Genomic DNA, 15,511 nt, shown 5'->3' on the forward strand with positions numbered 1-15,511 from the left:
TAGACTCAACCAACAGCTTCAGAACACCCATATTGTTTAGTGCAGAATTAATCTCAGCTCAATCTGAGCAATTTGAAAAAAATAAATGTCTCAATTTCGCTTAGATTCAACCAACAGCTGCGGAACACCCATGTTTTTTGGTACAGAATTAATCTCAGCTCAATCCGAGTAAATTAAAAATTATTCATCTCAGATCTCGCTTAGACTCAATCAGTAACTTCAGAAAGCCCATGTTTCTTTGTACAGAATTTATCTAAGCTCAATCTGAGCAATTTAAAAAACTAATTGTCTCAGATCTCGCTTAGATTTAACGAGTAGCTTCGGAACACCCATGTTTCTTGGTACAGAATTAATCTAAGCTCAATCTGAGCAATTTAAAAAAAATAAATGTCTCAGATCTTGCTTAGACTCAACCGACAGCTTTAGAACACCCATATTCTTTAGTGCAGAATTAATCTCAGCTCAATCTGAGTAAATTTAAAATTATTCATCTCAGATCTCGCTTAGATTCAACCAGTAGCTTCAGAACGCCCATGTTCCTTGGTACAGAATTAATCTCAGCTCAATCTGAGCAATTTGAAAACAATAAATGTCTCAGATCTCGCTTAGACTCAACCAACAGCTTCAGAACACCCATATTCTTTAGTGTAGAATTTATCTCAGCTCAATCTGAGTAAATTTAAATTATTCATCTCAGATCTCGCTTAGCTTCAACCAACAGCTTCAGAACACCCATGTTTCTCGGTACAGAATTAATCTAAGGTCAATCTGAGCAATTTGAAAAAAATAAATGTCTCAGATCTCGCTTAGATTCAACCAACTGCTGCGGAGCACCCATGTTTTTTGGTACAGAATTAATCTCAGCTCAATCTGAGTAAATTAAAAAAAATTCATCTCAGAACTTGCTTAGATTCAACCAGTAACTTCAGAAAGCCCATGTTTCTTGGTACAGAATTCTTCTAAGCTCAATCTGACGATGGAAAAAAATAAATGTGTCAGATCTCGCTTAGATTCAACCAGTAGCTTCAGAACGCCCATGTTCCTTGGTACAGAATTAATCTCATCTCAATCTGAGTGAATTTAAAATTATTCATCTCAGATCTCGCTTAGATTCAACCAACAGCTTCAGAACACCCATGTTTCTTTGTACAGAATTAATCTCAGCTCAATCTGAGCAATTTAAAAAAACATAAATGTCTCAGATCTCGCTTAGATTCAACCAACAGCTGCGGAACACCCATGTTTTTTGGTACAGAATTAATCTCAGCTCAATCTGAGTAAATTTAAAATTATTCATCTCAGATCTCGCTTAGATTTAACCAGTAGCTTCGGAACACCCATGTTTCTTGGTACAGAATTAATCTAAGCTCAATCTGAGCAATTTGAAAAAAATAAATTAATCAGATCTCGCTTAGATTCAACCAACAGCTGCGGAACACCCATGTTTTTTGGTACAGAATTAATCTCAGCTCAATCCGAGTAAATTAAAAATTATTCATCTCAGATCTCGCTTAGACTCAATCAGTAACTTCAGAAAGCCCATGTTTCTTTGTACAGAATTAATCTCAGCTCAATCTGAGTAAATTTAAATTTATTCATCTCAGATCTCGCTTAGATTCAACCAAAAGCTGCGGAACACCCATGTTTCTTTAGTGCAGAATTAAATCTCAGCCCAATCTGAGCAATTGAAAAAAAAAGAAATGTCTCAGATCTTGCTTAGACTTAACCAACAGCTTCAGAACACCCATATTCTTTAGTGCAGAATTAATCTCAGCTCAATCTGAGTAAATTTAAAAATTTTCATCTCAGATCTCGCTTAGATGTAACCAGTAGCTTCAGAACGCCCATGTTTCTTGGTACAGAATTAATCTCAGCTCAATCTGAGCAATTTGAAAAAAATTAATTTCTCAGATCTCGCTTAGATTCAACCAACAGCTGCGGAACACCCATGTTTTTTGGTACAGAATTAATCTCAGCGCAATCTGAGTAAATTAAAAAATTTTCATCTCAGATCTTGCTTAGATTCAACCAGTAACTTCAGAAAGCCCATGTTTCTTGGTACAGAATTCTTCTAAGCTCAATCTGAGCAAATTGAAAAAAGTTAAATGTCTCAGATCTTGCTTAGACTCAACCAATAGCTTCAGAACACCCATATTCTTTAGTGCAGAATCAATCTCAGCTCAATCTGGGTAAATTTAAAATTATTCATCTCAGATCTCGCTTAGATTCAACCAGTAGCTTCAGAACGCCCATGTTCCTTGGTACAGAATTAATCTCATCTCAATCTGAGTAAATTTAAAATTATTCATCTCAGATCTCGCTTAGATTCAACCAGTAACTTCAGAAAGCCGATGTTTCTTGGTACAGAATTCTTCTAAACTCAATCTGAGCAATTTGAAAAAAATAAATGTCTCAGATCTTGCTTAGACTCAACCAACAGCTTCAGAACACCCATATTGTTTAGTGCAGAATTAATCTCAGCTCAATCTGAGCAATTTGAAAAAAATAAATGTCTCAGATTTCGCTTAGATTCAACCAACAGCTGCGGAACACCCATGTTTTTTGGTACAGAATTAATCTCAGCTCAATCCGAGTAAATTAAAAATTATTCATCTCAGATCTCGCTTAGACTCAATCAGTAACTTCAGAAAGCCCATGTTTCTTTGTACAGAATTTATCTAAGCTCAATCTGAGCAATTTAAAAAACTAATTGTCTCAGATCTCGCTTAGATTTAACCAGTAGCTTCGGAACACCCATGTTTCTTGGTACAGAATTAATCTAATGTCAATCTGAGCAATTTGAAAAAAATTAATGTCTCAGATCTCGCTTAGATTCAACCAACAGCTGCGGAGCACCCATGTTTTTTGGTACAGAATTAATCTCAGCTCAATTTGAGTAAATTAAAAAAAATTCATCTCAGAACTTGCTTAGATTCAACCAGTAACTTCAGAAAGCCCATGTTTCTTGGTACAGAATTCTTCTAAGCTCAATCTGAGCAATTTGAAAAAAATAAATGTGTCAGATCTCGCTTAGATTCAAGCAGTAGCTTCAGAACGCCCACGTTCCTTGGTACAGAATTAATCTCATCTCAATCTGAGTGAATTTAAAATTATTCATCTCAGATCTCGCTTAGATTCAACCAACAGCTTCAGAACACCCATGTTTCTTTGTACAGAATTAATCTCAGCTCAATCTGAGCAATTTGAAAAACATAAATGTCTCAGATCTCGCTTAGATTCAACCAACAGCTGCGGAACACCCATGTTTTTTGGTACAGAATTAATCTCAGCTCAATCTGAGTAAATTTAAAATTATTCATCTCAGATCTCGCTTAGATTTAACCAGTAGCTTCGGAACACCCATGTTTCTTGGTACAGAATTAATCTAAGCTCAATCTGAGCAATTTGAAAAAAATAAATTTCTCAGATCTCGCTTAGATTCAACCAACAGCTGCGGAACACCCATGTTTTTTGGTACAGAATTAATCTCAGCTCAATCCGAGTAAATTAAAAATTATTCATCTCAGATCTCGCTTAGACTCAATCAAAAACTAAATGTCTCAGATCTTGCTTAGATTTAACCAGTAGCTTCAGAACGCCCATGTTTCTTGGTACAGAATTAATCTCAGCTCAATCTGAGTAAATTTAAAATTATTCATCTTAGATCTCGCTTAGATTCAAATCAGTAGCTTCAGAAAGCCCATGTTTCTTGGTACAGAATTTATCTAAGCTCAATCTGAGCAAATTAAAAAACTAATTGTCTCAGAACTCGCTTAGATTTAACAAGTAGCTTCGGAACACCCATGTTTCTTGGTACAGAATTAATCTAAGCTCAATCTGAGCAATTTAAAAAAAATAAATGTCTCAGATCTTGCTTAGACTCAACCGACAGCTTTAGAACACCCATATTCTTTAGTGCAGAATTAATCTCAGCTCAATCTGAGTAAATTTAAAATTATTCATCTCAGATCTCGCTTAGATTCAACCAGTAGCTTCAGAACGCCCATGTTCCTTGGTACAGAATTAATCTCAGCTCAATCTGAGTAAATTTAAAATTTTTCATCTCAGATCTCGCTTAGATGTAACCAGTAGCTTCGGAACACCCATGTTTCTTGGTACAGAATTAATCTCAGCTCAATCTGAGCAATTTGAAAAAAAACTTAATGTCTCAGATCTCGCTTAGATTCAACCAACTGCTGCGGAGCACCCATGTTTTTTGGTACAGAATTAATCTCAGCGAGATCTGAGTAAATTTAAAATTATTCATCTCAGATCTCGCTTAGATTTAACCAGTAGCTTCAGAACGCCCACGTTCCTTGGTACAGAATTAATCTCATCTCAATCTGAGTGAATTTAAAATTATTCATCTCAGATCTCGCTTAGATTCAACCAACAGCTTCAGAACACCCATGTTTCTTTGTACAGAATTAATCTCAGCTCAATCTGAGCAATTTGAAAAACATAAATGTCTCAGATCTCGCTTAGATTCAACCAACAGCTGCGGAACACCCATGTTTTTTGGTACAGAATTAATCTCAGCTCAATCTGAGTAAATTTAAAATTATTCATCTCAGATCTCGCTTAGATTTAACCAGTAGCTTCGGAACACCCATGTTTCTTGGTACAGAATTAATCTAAGCTCAATCTGAGCAATTTGAAAAAAATAAATTTCTCAGATCTCGCTTAGATTCAACCAACAGCTGCGGAACACCCATGTTTTTTGGTACAGAATTAATCTCAGCTCAATCCGAGTAAATTAAAAATTATTCATCTCAGATCTCGCTTAGACTCAATCAAAAACTAAATGTCTCAGATCTTGCTTAGATTTAACCAGTAGCTTCAGAACGCCCATGTTTCTTGGTACAGAATTAATCTCAGCTCAATCTGAGTAAATTTAAAATTATTCATCTTAGATCTCGCTTAGATTCAAATCAGTAGCTTCAGAAAGCCCATGTTTCTTGGTACAGAATTTATCTAAGCTCAATCTGAGCAATTTAAAAAACTAATTGTCTCAGAACTCGCTTAGATTTAACAAGTAGCTTCGGAACACCCATGTTTCTTGGTACAGAATTAATCTAAGCTCAATCTGAGCAATTTAAAAAAAATAAATGTCTCAGATCTTGCTTAGACTCAACCGACAGCTTTAGAACACCCATATTCTTTAGTGCAGAATTAATCTCAGCTCAATCTGAGTAAATTTAAAATTATTCATCTCAGATCTCGCTTAGATTCAACCAGTAGCTTCAGAACGCCCATGTTCCTTGGTACAGAATTAATCTCAGCTCAATCTGAGTAAATTTAAAATTTTTCATCTCAGATCTCGCTTAGATGTAACCAGTAGCTTCGGAACACCCATGTTTCTTGGTACAGAATTAATCTCAGCTCAATCTGAGCAATTTGAAAAAAAATTAATGTCTCAGATCTCGCTTAGATTCAACCAACTGCTGCGGAGCACCCATGTTTTTTGGTACAGAATTAATCTCAGCGAGATCTGAGTAAATTTAAAATTATTCATCTCAGATCTCGCTTAGATTTAACCAGTAGCTTCGGAACACCCATGTTTCTTGGTACAGAATTCTTCTAAGCTCAATCTGAGCAATTTGAAAAAAATAAATGTCTCAGATCTAGCTTAGATTCAACCAACTGCTGCGGAGCACCCATGTTTTTTGGTACAGAATTAATCTCAGCTCAATCTGAGTAAATTTAAAATTATTCATCTCAGATCTCGCTTAGATTTAACCAGTAGCTTCGGAACACCCATGTTTCTTGGTACAGAATTAATCTAAGGTCAATCTGAGCAATTTGAAAAACATAAATGTCTCAGATCTCGCTTAGATTCAACCAACAGCTGCGGAGCACCCATGTTTTTTGGTACAGAATTAATCTCAGCTCAATCCGAGTAAATTAAAAAAAATTCATCTCAGAACTTGCATAGATTCAACCAGTAACTTCAGAAAGCCCATGTTTCTTGGTACAGAATTCTTCTAAGCTCAATCCGAGTAAATTAAAAAAAATAAATGTCTCAGATCTTGCTTAGACTCAACCAACAGCTTCAGAATACCCATATTGTTTAGTGCAGAATTAATCTCAGCTCAATCTGAGCAATTTGAAAAAAATAAATGTCTCAGATCTCGCTTAGATTCAACCAACTGCTGCGGAACACCCATGTTTTTGGTACAGGATTAATCTCAGCTCAATCTGAGCAATTTGAAAAAAATTAATGTCTCAGATCTCGCTTAGATTCAACCAAAAGCTGCGGAACACCCATGTTTCTTTAGTGCAGAATTAAATCTCAGCCCAATCTGAGCAATTGAAAAAAAAAGAAATGTCTCAGATCTTGCTTAGACTTAACCAACAGCTTCAGAACACCCATATTCTTTAGTGCAGAATTAATCTCAGCTCAATCTGAGTAAATTTAAAAATTTTCATCTCAGATCTCGCTTAGATGTAACCAGTAGCTTCAGAACGCCCATGTTTCTTGGTACAGAATTAATCTCAGCTCAATCTGAGCAATTTGAAAAAAATTAATTTCTCAGATCTCGCTTAGATTCAACCAACAGCTGCGGAACACCCATGTTTTTTGGTACAGAATTAATCTCAGCGCAATCTGAGTAAATTAAAAAATTTTCATCTCAGATCTTGCTTAGATTCAACCAGTAACTTCAGAAAGCCCATGTTTCTTGGTACAGAATTCTTCTAAGCTCAATCTGAGCAAATTGAAAAAAGTTAAATGTCTCAGATCTTGCTTAGACTCAACCAATAGCTTCAGAACACCCATATTCTTTAGTGCAGAATCAATCTCAGCTCAATCTGGGTAAATTTAAAATTATTCATCTCAGATCTCGCTTAGATTCAACCAGTAGCTTCAGAACGCCCATGTTCCTTGGTACAGAATTAATCTCATCTCAATCTGAGTAAATTTAAAATTATTCATCTCAGATCTCGCTTAGATTCAACCAGTAACTTCAGAAAGCCCATGTTTCTTGGTACAGAATTCTTCTAAACTCAATCTGAGCAATTTGAAAAAAATAAATGTCTCAGATCTTGCTTAGACTCAACCAACAGCTTCAGAACACCCATATTGTTTAGTGCAGAATTAATCTCAGCTCAATCTGAGCAATTTGAAAAAAATAAATGTCTCAGATTTCGCTTAGATTCAACCAACAGCTGCGGAACACCCATGTTTTTGGGTACAGAATTAATCTCAGCTCAATCCGAGTAAATTAAAAATTATTCATCTCAGATCTCGCTTAGACTCAATCAGTAACTTCAGAAAGCCCATGTTTCTTTGTACAGAATTTATCTAAGCTCAATCTGAGCAATTTAAAAAACTAATTGTCTCAGATCTCGCTTAGATTTAACGAGTAGCTTCGGAACACCCATGTTTCTTGGTACAGAATTAATCTAAGCTCAATCTGAGCAATTTAAAAAAAATAAATGTCTCAGATCTTGCTTAGACTCAACCGACAGCTTTAGAACACCCATATTCTTTAGTGCAGAATTAATCTCAGCTCAATCTGAGTAAATTTAAAATTATTCATCTCAGATCTCGCTTAGATTCAACCAGTAGCTTCAGAACGCCCATGTTCCTTGGTACAGAATTAATCTCAGCTCAATCTGAGCAATTTGAAAAAAATAAATGTCTCAGATCTCGCTTAGACTCAACCAACAGCTTCAGAACACCCATATTCTTTAGTGTAGAATTTATCTCAGCTCAATCTGAGTAAATTTAAATTATTCATCTCAGATCTCGCTTAGCTTCAACCAACAGCTTCAGAACACCCATGTTTCTCGGTACAGAATTAATCTAAGGTCAATCTGAGCAATTTGAAAAAAATAAATGTCTCAGATCTCGCTTAGATTCAACCAACTGCTGCGGAGCACCCATGTTTTTTGGTACAAAATTAATCTCAGCTCAATCTGAGTAAATTAAAAAAAATTCATCTCAGAACTTGCTTAGATTCAACCAGTAACTTCAGAAAGCCCATGTTTCTTGGTACAGAATTCTTCTAAGCTCAATCTGAGCAATTTGAAAAAAATAAATGTGTCAGATCTCGCTTAGATTCAACCAGTAGCTTCAGAACACCCATGTTTCTTTGTACAGAATTAATCTCAGCTCAATCTGAGCAATTTGAAAAACATAAATGTCTCAGATCTCGCTTAGATTCAACCAACAGCTGCGGAACACCCATGTTTTTTGGTACAGAATTAATCTCAGCTCAATCTGAGTAAATTTAAAATTATTCATCTCAGATCTCGCTTAGCTTCAACCAACAGCTTCAGAAAGCCCATGTTTCTTGGTACAGAATTAATCTCAGCTCAATCTGAGTAAATTAAAAAAAATTCATCTCAGAACTTGCTTAGATTCAACCAGTAACTTCAGAAAGCCCATGTTTCTTGGTACAGAATTCTTCTAAGCTCAATCTGAGCAATTTGAAAAAAATAAATGTCTCAGATCTTGCTTAGACTCAACCAACAGCTTCGGAACACCCATATTCTTTAGTGTAGAATTTATCTCAGCTCAATCTGAGTAAATTTAAAATTATTCATCTCAGATCTCGCTTAGCTTCAACCAACAGCTTCAGAAAGCCCATGTTTCTTGGTACAGAATTCTTCTAAGCTCAATCTGAGCAATTTGAAAAAAATAAATGTCTCAGATCTCGCTTAGACTCAACCAACAGCTTCAGAACACCCATATTCTTTAGTGTAGAATTTATCTCAGCTCAATCTGAGTAAATTTAAATTATTCATCTCAGATCTCGCTTAGCTTCAACCAACAGCTTCAGAACACCCATGTTTCTCGGTACAGAATTAATCTAAGGTCAATCTGAGCAATTTGAAAAAAATAAATGTCTCAGATCTCGCTTAGATTCAACCAACTGCTGCGGAGCACCCATGTTTTTTGGTACAGAATTAATCTCAGCTCAATCTGAGTAAATTTAAATTTATTCATCTCAGATCTCGCTTAGATTCAACCAACAGCTTCAGAACACCCATGTTTCTTGGTACAGAATTAATCTAAGCTCAATCTGAGCTATTTGAAAAACATAAATGTCTCAGATCTCGCATAGATTCAACCAACAGCTGCGGAACACCCATGTTTTTTGGTAAGGAATTAATCTCAGCTCAATCTGAGTAAATTTAAAATTATTCATCTCAGATCTAGCTTAGATTTAACCAACAGCTGCGGAGCACCCATGTTTTTTGGTACAGAATTAATCTCAGCTCAATCTGAGTAAATTAAAAAAAATTCATCTCAGAACTTGCTTAGATTCAACCAGTAACTTCAGAAAGCCCATGTTTCTTGGTACAGAATTCTTCTAAGCTCAATCTGAGCAATTTGAAAAAAATAAATGTGTCAGATCTCGCTTAGATTCAACCAGTAGCTTCAGAACGCCCATGTTCCTTGGTACAGAATTAATCTCATCTCAATCTGAGTGAATTTAAAATTATTCATCTCAGATCTCGCTTAGATTCAACCAACAGCTTCAGAACACCCATGTTTCTTTGTACAGAATTAATCTCAGCTCAATCTGAGCAATTTAAAAAAACATAAATGTCTCAGATCTCGCTTAGATTCAACCAACAGCTGCGGAACACCCATGTTTTTTGGTACAGAATTAATCTCAGCTCAATCTGAGTAAATTTAAAATTATTCATCTCAGATCTCGCTTAGATTTAACCAGTAGCTTCGGAACACCCATGTTTCTTGGTACAGAATTAATCTAAGCTCAATCTGAGCAATTTGAAAAAAATAAATTAATCAGATCTCGCTTAGATTCAACCAACAGCTGCGGAACACCCATGTTTTTTGGTACAGAATTAATCTCAGCTCAATCCGAGTAAATTAAAAATTATTCATCTCAGATCTCGCTTAGACTCAATCAGTAACTTCAGAAAGCCCATGTTTCTTTGTACAGAATTAATCTCAGCTCAATCTGAGTAAATTTAAATTTATTCATCTCAGATCTCGCTTAGATTCAACCAAAAGCTGCGGAACACCCATGTTTCTTTAGTGCAGAATTAAATCTCAGCCCAATCTGAGCAATTGAAAAAAAAAGAAATGTCTCAGATCTTGCTTAGACTTAACCAACAGCTTCAGAACACCCATATTCTTTAGTGCAGAATTAATCTCAGCTCAATCTGAGTAAATTTAAAAATTTTCATCTCAGATCTCGCTTAGATGTAACCAGTAGCTTCAGAACGCCCATGTTTCTTGGTACAGAATTAATCTCAGCTCAATCTGAGCAATTTGAAAAAAATTAATTTCTCAGATCTCGCTTAGATTCAACCAACAGCTGCGGAACACCCATGTTTTTTGGTACAGAATTAATCTCAGCGCAATCTGAGTAAATTAAAAAATTTTCATCTCAGATCTTGCTTAGATTCAACCAGTAACTTCAGAAAGCCCATGTTTCTTGGTACAGAATTCTTCTAAGCTCAATCTGAGCAAATTGAAAAAAGTTAAATGTCTCAGATCTTGCTTAGACTCAACCAATAGCTTCAGAACACCCATATTCTTTAGTGCAGAATCAATCTCAGCTCAATCTGGGTAAATTTAAAATTATTCATCTCAGATCTCGCTTAGATTCAACCAGTAGCTTCAGAACGCCCATGTTCCTTGGTACAGAATTAATCTCATCTCAATCTGAGTAAATTTAAAATTATTCATCTCAGATCTCGCTTAGATTCAACCAGTAACTTCAGAAAGCCCATGTTTCTTGGTACAGAATTCTTCTAAACTCAATCTGAGCAATTTGAAAAAAATAAATGTCTCAGATCTTGCTTAGACTCAACCAACAGCTTCAGAACACCCATATTGTTTAGTGCAGAATTAATCTCAGCTCAATCTGAGCAATTTGAAAAAAATAAATGTCTCAATTTCGCTTAGATTCAACCAACAGCTGCGGAACACCCATGTTTTTTGGTACAGAATTAATCTCAGCTCAATCCGAGTAAATTAAAAATTATTCATCTCAGATCTCGCTTAGACTCAATCAGTAACTTCAGAAAGCCCATGTTTCTTTGTACAGAATTTATCTAAGCTCAATCTGAGCAATTTAAAAAACTAATTGTCTCAGATCTCGCTTAGATTTAACGAGTAGCTTCGGAACACCCATGTTTCTTGGTACAGAATTAATCTAAGCTCAATCTGAGCAATTTAAAAAAAATAAATGTCTCAGATCTTGCTTAGACTCAACCGACAGCTTTAGAACACCCATATTCTTTAGTGCAGAATTAATCTCAGCTCAATCTGAGTAAATTTAAAATTATTCATCTCAGATCTCGCTTAGATTCAACCAGTAGCTTCAGAACGCCCATGTTCCTTGGTACAGAATTAATCTCAGCTCAATCTGAGCAATTTGAAAAAAATAAATGTCTCAGATCTCGCTTAGACTCAACCAACAGCTTCAGAACACCCATATTCTTTAGTGTAGAATTTATCTCAGCTCAATCTGAGTAAATTTAAATTATTCATCTCAGATCTCGCTTAGCTTCAACCAACAGCTTCAGAACACCCATGTTTCTCGGTACAGAATTAATCTAAGGTCAATCTGAGCAATTTGAAAAAAATAAATGTCTCAGATCTCGCTTAGATTCAACCAACTGCTGCGGAGCACCCATGTTTTTTGGTACAGAATTAATCTCAGCTCAATCTGAGTAAATTAAAAAAAATTCATCTCAGAACTTGCTTAGATTCAACCAGTAACTTCAGAAAGCCCATGTTTCTTGGTACAGAATTCTTCTAAGCTCAATCTGACGATGGAAAAAAATAAATGTGTCAGATCTCGCTTAGATTCAACCAGTAGCTTCAGAACGCCCATGTTCCTTGGTACAGAATTAATCTCATCTCAATCTGAGTGAATTTAAAATTATTCATCTCAGATCTCGCTTAGATTCAACCAACAGCTTCAGAACACCCATGTTTCTTTGTACAGAATTAATCTCAGCTCAATCTGAGCAATTTAAAAAAACATAAATGTCTCAGATCTCGCTTAGATTCAACCAACAGCTGCGGAACACCCATGTTTTTTGGTACAGAATTAATCTCAGCTCAATCTGAGTAAATTTAAAATTATTCATCTCAGATCTCGCTTAGATTTAACCAGTAGCTTCGGAACACCCATGTTTCTTGGTACAGAATTAATCTAAGCTCAATCTGAGCAATTTGAAAAAAATAAATTAATCAGATCTCGCTTAGATTCAACCAACAGCTGCGGAACACCCATGTTTTTTGGTACAGAATTAATCTCAGCTCAATCCGAGTAAATTAAAAATTATTCATCTCAGATCTCGCTTAGACTCAATCAGTAACTTCAGAAAGCCCATGTTTCTTTGTACAGAATTAATCTCAGCTCAATCTGAGTAAATTTAAATTTATTCATCTCAGATCTCGCTTAGATTCAACCAAAAGCTGCGGAACACCCATGTTTCTTTAGTGCAGAATTAAATCTCAGCCCAATCTGAGCAATTGAAAAAAAAAGAAATGTCTCAGATCTTGCTTAGACTTAACCAACAGCTTCAGAACACCCATATTCTTTAGTGCAGAATTAATCTCAGCTCAATCTGAGTAAATTTAAAAATTTTCATCTCAGATCTCGCTTAGATGTAACCAGTAGCTTCAGAACGCCCATGTTTCTTGGTACAGAATTAATCTCAGCTCAATCTGAGCAATTTGAAAAAAATTAATTTCTCAGATCTCGCTTAGATTCAACCAACAGCTGCGGAACACCCATGTTTTTTGGTACAGAATTAATCTCAGCGCAATCTGAGTAAATTAAAAAATTTTCATCTCAGATCTTGCTTAGATTCAACCAGTAACTTCAGAAAGCCCATGTTTCTTGGTACAGAATTCTTCTAAGCTCAATCTGAGCAAATTGAAAAAAGTTAAATGTCTCAGATCTTGCTTAGACTCAACCAATAGCTTCAGAACACCCATATTCTTTAGTGCAGAATCAATCTCAGCTCAATCTGGGTAAATTTAAAATTATTCATCTCAGATCTCGCTTAGATTCAACCAGTAGCTTCAGAACGCCCATGTTCCTTGGTACAGAATTAATCTCATCTCAATCTGAGTAAATTTAAAATTATTCATCTCAGATCTCGCTTAGATTCAACCAGTAACTTCAGAAAGCCCATGTTTCTTGGTACAGAATTCTTCTAAACTCAATCTGAGCAATTTGAAAAAAATAAATGTCTCAGATCTTGCTTAGACTCAACCAACAGCTTCAGAACACCCATATTGTTTAGTGCAGAATTAATCTCAGCTCAATCTGAGCAATTTGAAAAAAATAAATGTCTCAGATTTCGCTTAGATTCAACCAACAGCTGCGGAACACCCATGTTTTTTGGTACAGAATTAATCTCAGCTCAATCCGAGTAAATTAAAAATTATTCATCTCAGATCTCGCTTAGACTCAATCAGTAACTTCAGAAAGCCCATGTTTCTTTGTACAGAATTTATCTAAGCTCAATCTGAGCAATTTAAAAAACTAATTGTCTCAGATCTCGCTTAGATTTAACGAGTAGCTTCGGAACACCCATGTTTCTTGGTACAGAATTAATCTAAGCTCAATCTGAGCAATTTAAAAAAAATAAATGTCTCAGATCTTGCTTAGACTCAACCGACAGCTTTAGAACACCCATATTCTTTAGTGCAGAATTAATCTCAGCTCAATCTGAGTAAATTTAAAATTATTCATCTCAGATCTCGCTTAGATTCAACCAGTAGCTTCAGAACGCCCATGTTCCTTGGTACAGAATTAATCTCAGCTCAATCTGAGCAATTTGAAAAAAATAAATGTCTCAGATCTCGCTTAGACTCAACCAACAGCTTCAGAACACCCATATTCTTTAGTGTAGAATTTATCTCAGCTCAATCTGAGTAAATTTAAATTATTCATCTCAGATCTCGCTTAGCTTCAACCAACAGCTTCAGAACACCCATGTTTCTCGGTACAGAATTAATCTAAGGTCAATCTGAGCAATTTGAAAAAAATAAATGTCTCAGATCTCGCTTAGATTCAACCAACTGCTGCGGAGCACCCATGTTTTTTGGTACAGAATTAATCTCAGCTCAATCTGAGTAAATTAAAAAAAATTCATCTCAGAACTTGCTTAGATTCAACCAGTAACTTCAGAAAGCCCATGTTTCTTGGTACAGAATTCTTCTAAGCTCAATCTGAGCAATTTGAAAAAAATAAATGTGTCAGATCTCGCTTAGATTCAACCAGTAGCTTCAGAACACCCATGTTTCTTTGTACAGAATTAATCTCAGCTCAATCTGAGCAATTTGAAAAACATAAATGTCTCAGATCTCGCTTAGATTCAACCAACAGCTGCGGAACACCCATGTTTTTTGGTACAGAATTAATCTCAGCTCAATCTGAGTAAATTTAAAATTATTCATCTCAGATCTCGCTTAGCTTCAACCAACAGCTTCAGAAAGCCCATGTTTCTTGGTACAGAATTAATCTCAGCTCAATCTGAGTAAATTAAAAAAAATTCATCTCAGAACTTGCTTAGATTCAACCAGTAACTTCAGAAAGCCCATGTTTCTTGGTACAGAATTCTTCTAAGCTCAATCTGAGCAATTTGAAAAAAATAAATGTCTCAGATCTTGCTTAGACTCAACCAACAGCTTCGGAACACCCATATTCTTTAGTGTAGAATTTATCTCATCTCAATCTGAGTAAATTTAAAATTATTCATCTCAGATCTCGCTTAGCTTCAACCAACAGCTTCAGAAAGCCCATGTTTCTTGGTACAGAATTCTTCTAAGCTCAATCTGAGCAATTTGAAAAAAATAAATGTCTCAGATCTCGCTTAGACTCAACCAACAGCTTCAGAACACCCATATTCTTTAGTGTAGAATTTATCTCAGCTCAATCTGAGTAAATTTAAATTATTCATCTCAGATCTCGCTTAGCTTCAACCAACAGCTTCAGAACACCCATGTTTCTCGGTACAGAATTAATCTAAGGTCAATCTGAGCAATTTGAAAAAAATAAATGTCTCAGATCTCGCTTAGATTCAACCAACTGCTGCGGAGCACCCATGTTTTTTGGTACAGAATTAATCTCAGCTCAATCTGAGTAAATTTAAATTTATTCATCTCAGATCTCGCTTAGATTCAACCAACAGCTTCAGAACACCCATGTTTCTTGGTACAGAATTAATCTAAGCTCAATCTGAGCAATTTGAAAAACATAAATGTCTCAGATCTCGCATAGATTCAACCAACAGCTGCGGAACACCCATGTTTTTTGGTAAGGAATTAATCTCAGCTCAATCTGAGTAAATTTAAAATTATTCATCTCAGATCTAGCTTAGATTTAACCAGTAGCTTCGGAACACCCATGTTTCTTGGTACAGAATTAATCTAAGGTCAATCTGAGCAATTTGAAAAACATAAATGTCTCAGATCTCGCTTAGATTCAACCAACAGCTGCGGAGCACCCATGTTTTTTGGTACAGAATTAATCTCAGCTCAATCTGAGTAAATTAAAAA

This window comes from Asterias amurensis, chromosome 5, assembly GCF_032118995.1.
Source record: "Asterias amurensis chromosome 5, ASM3211899v1".
In the NCBI taxonomy this organism is placed as follows: domain Eukaryota; kingdom Metazoa; phylum Echinodermata; class Asteroidea; order Forcipulatida; family Asteriidae; genus Asterias; species Asterias amurensis.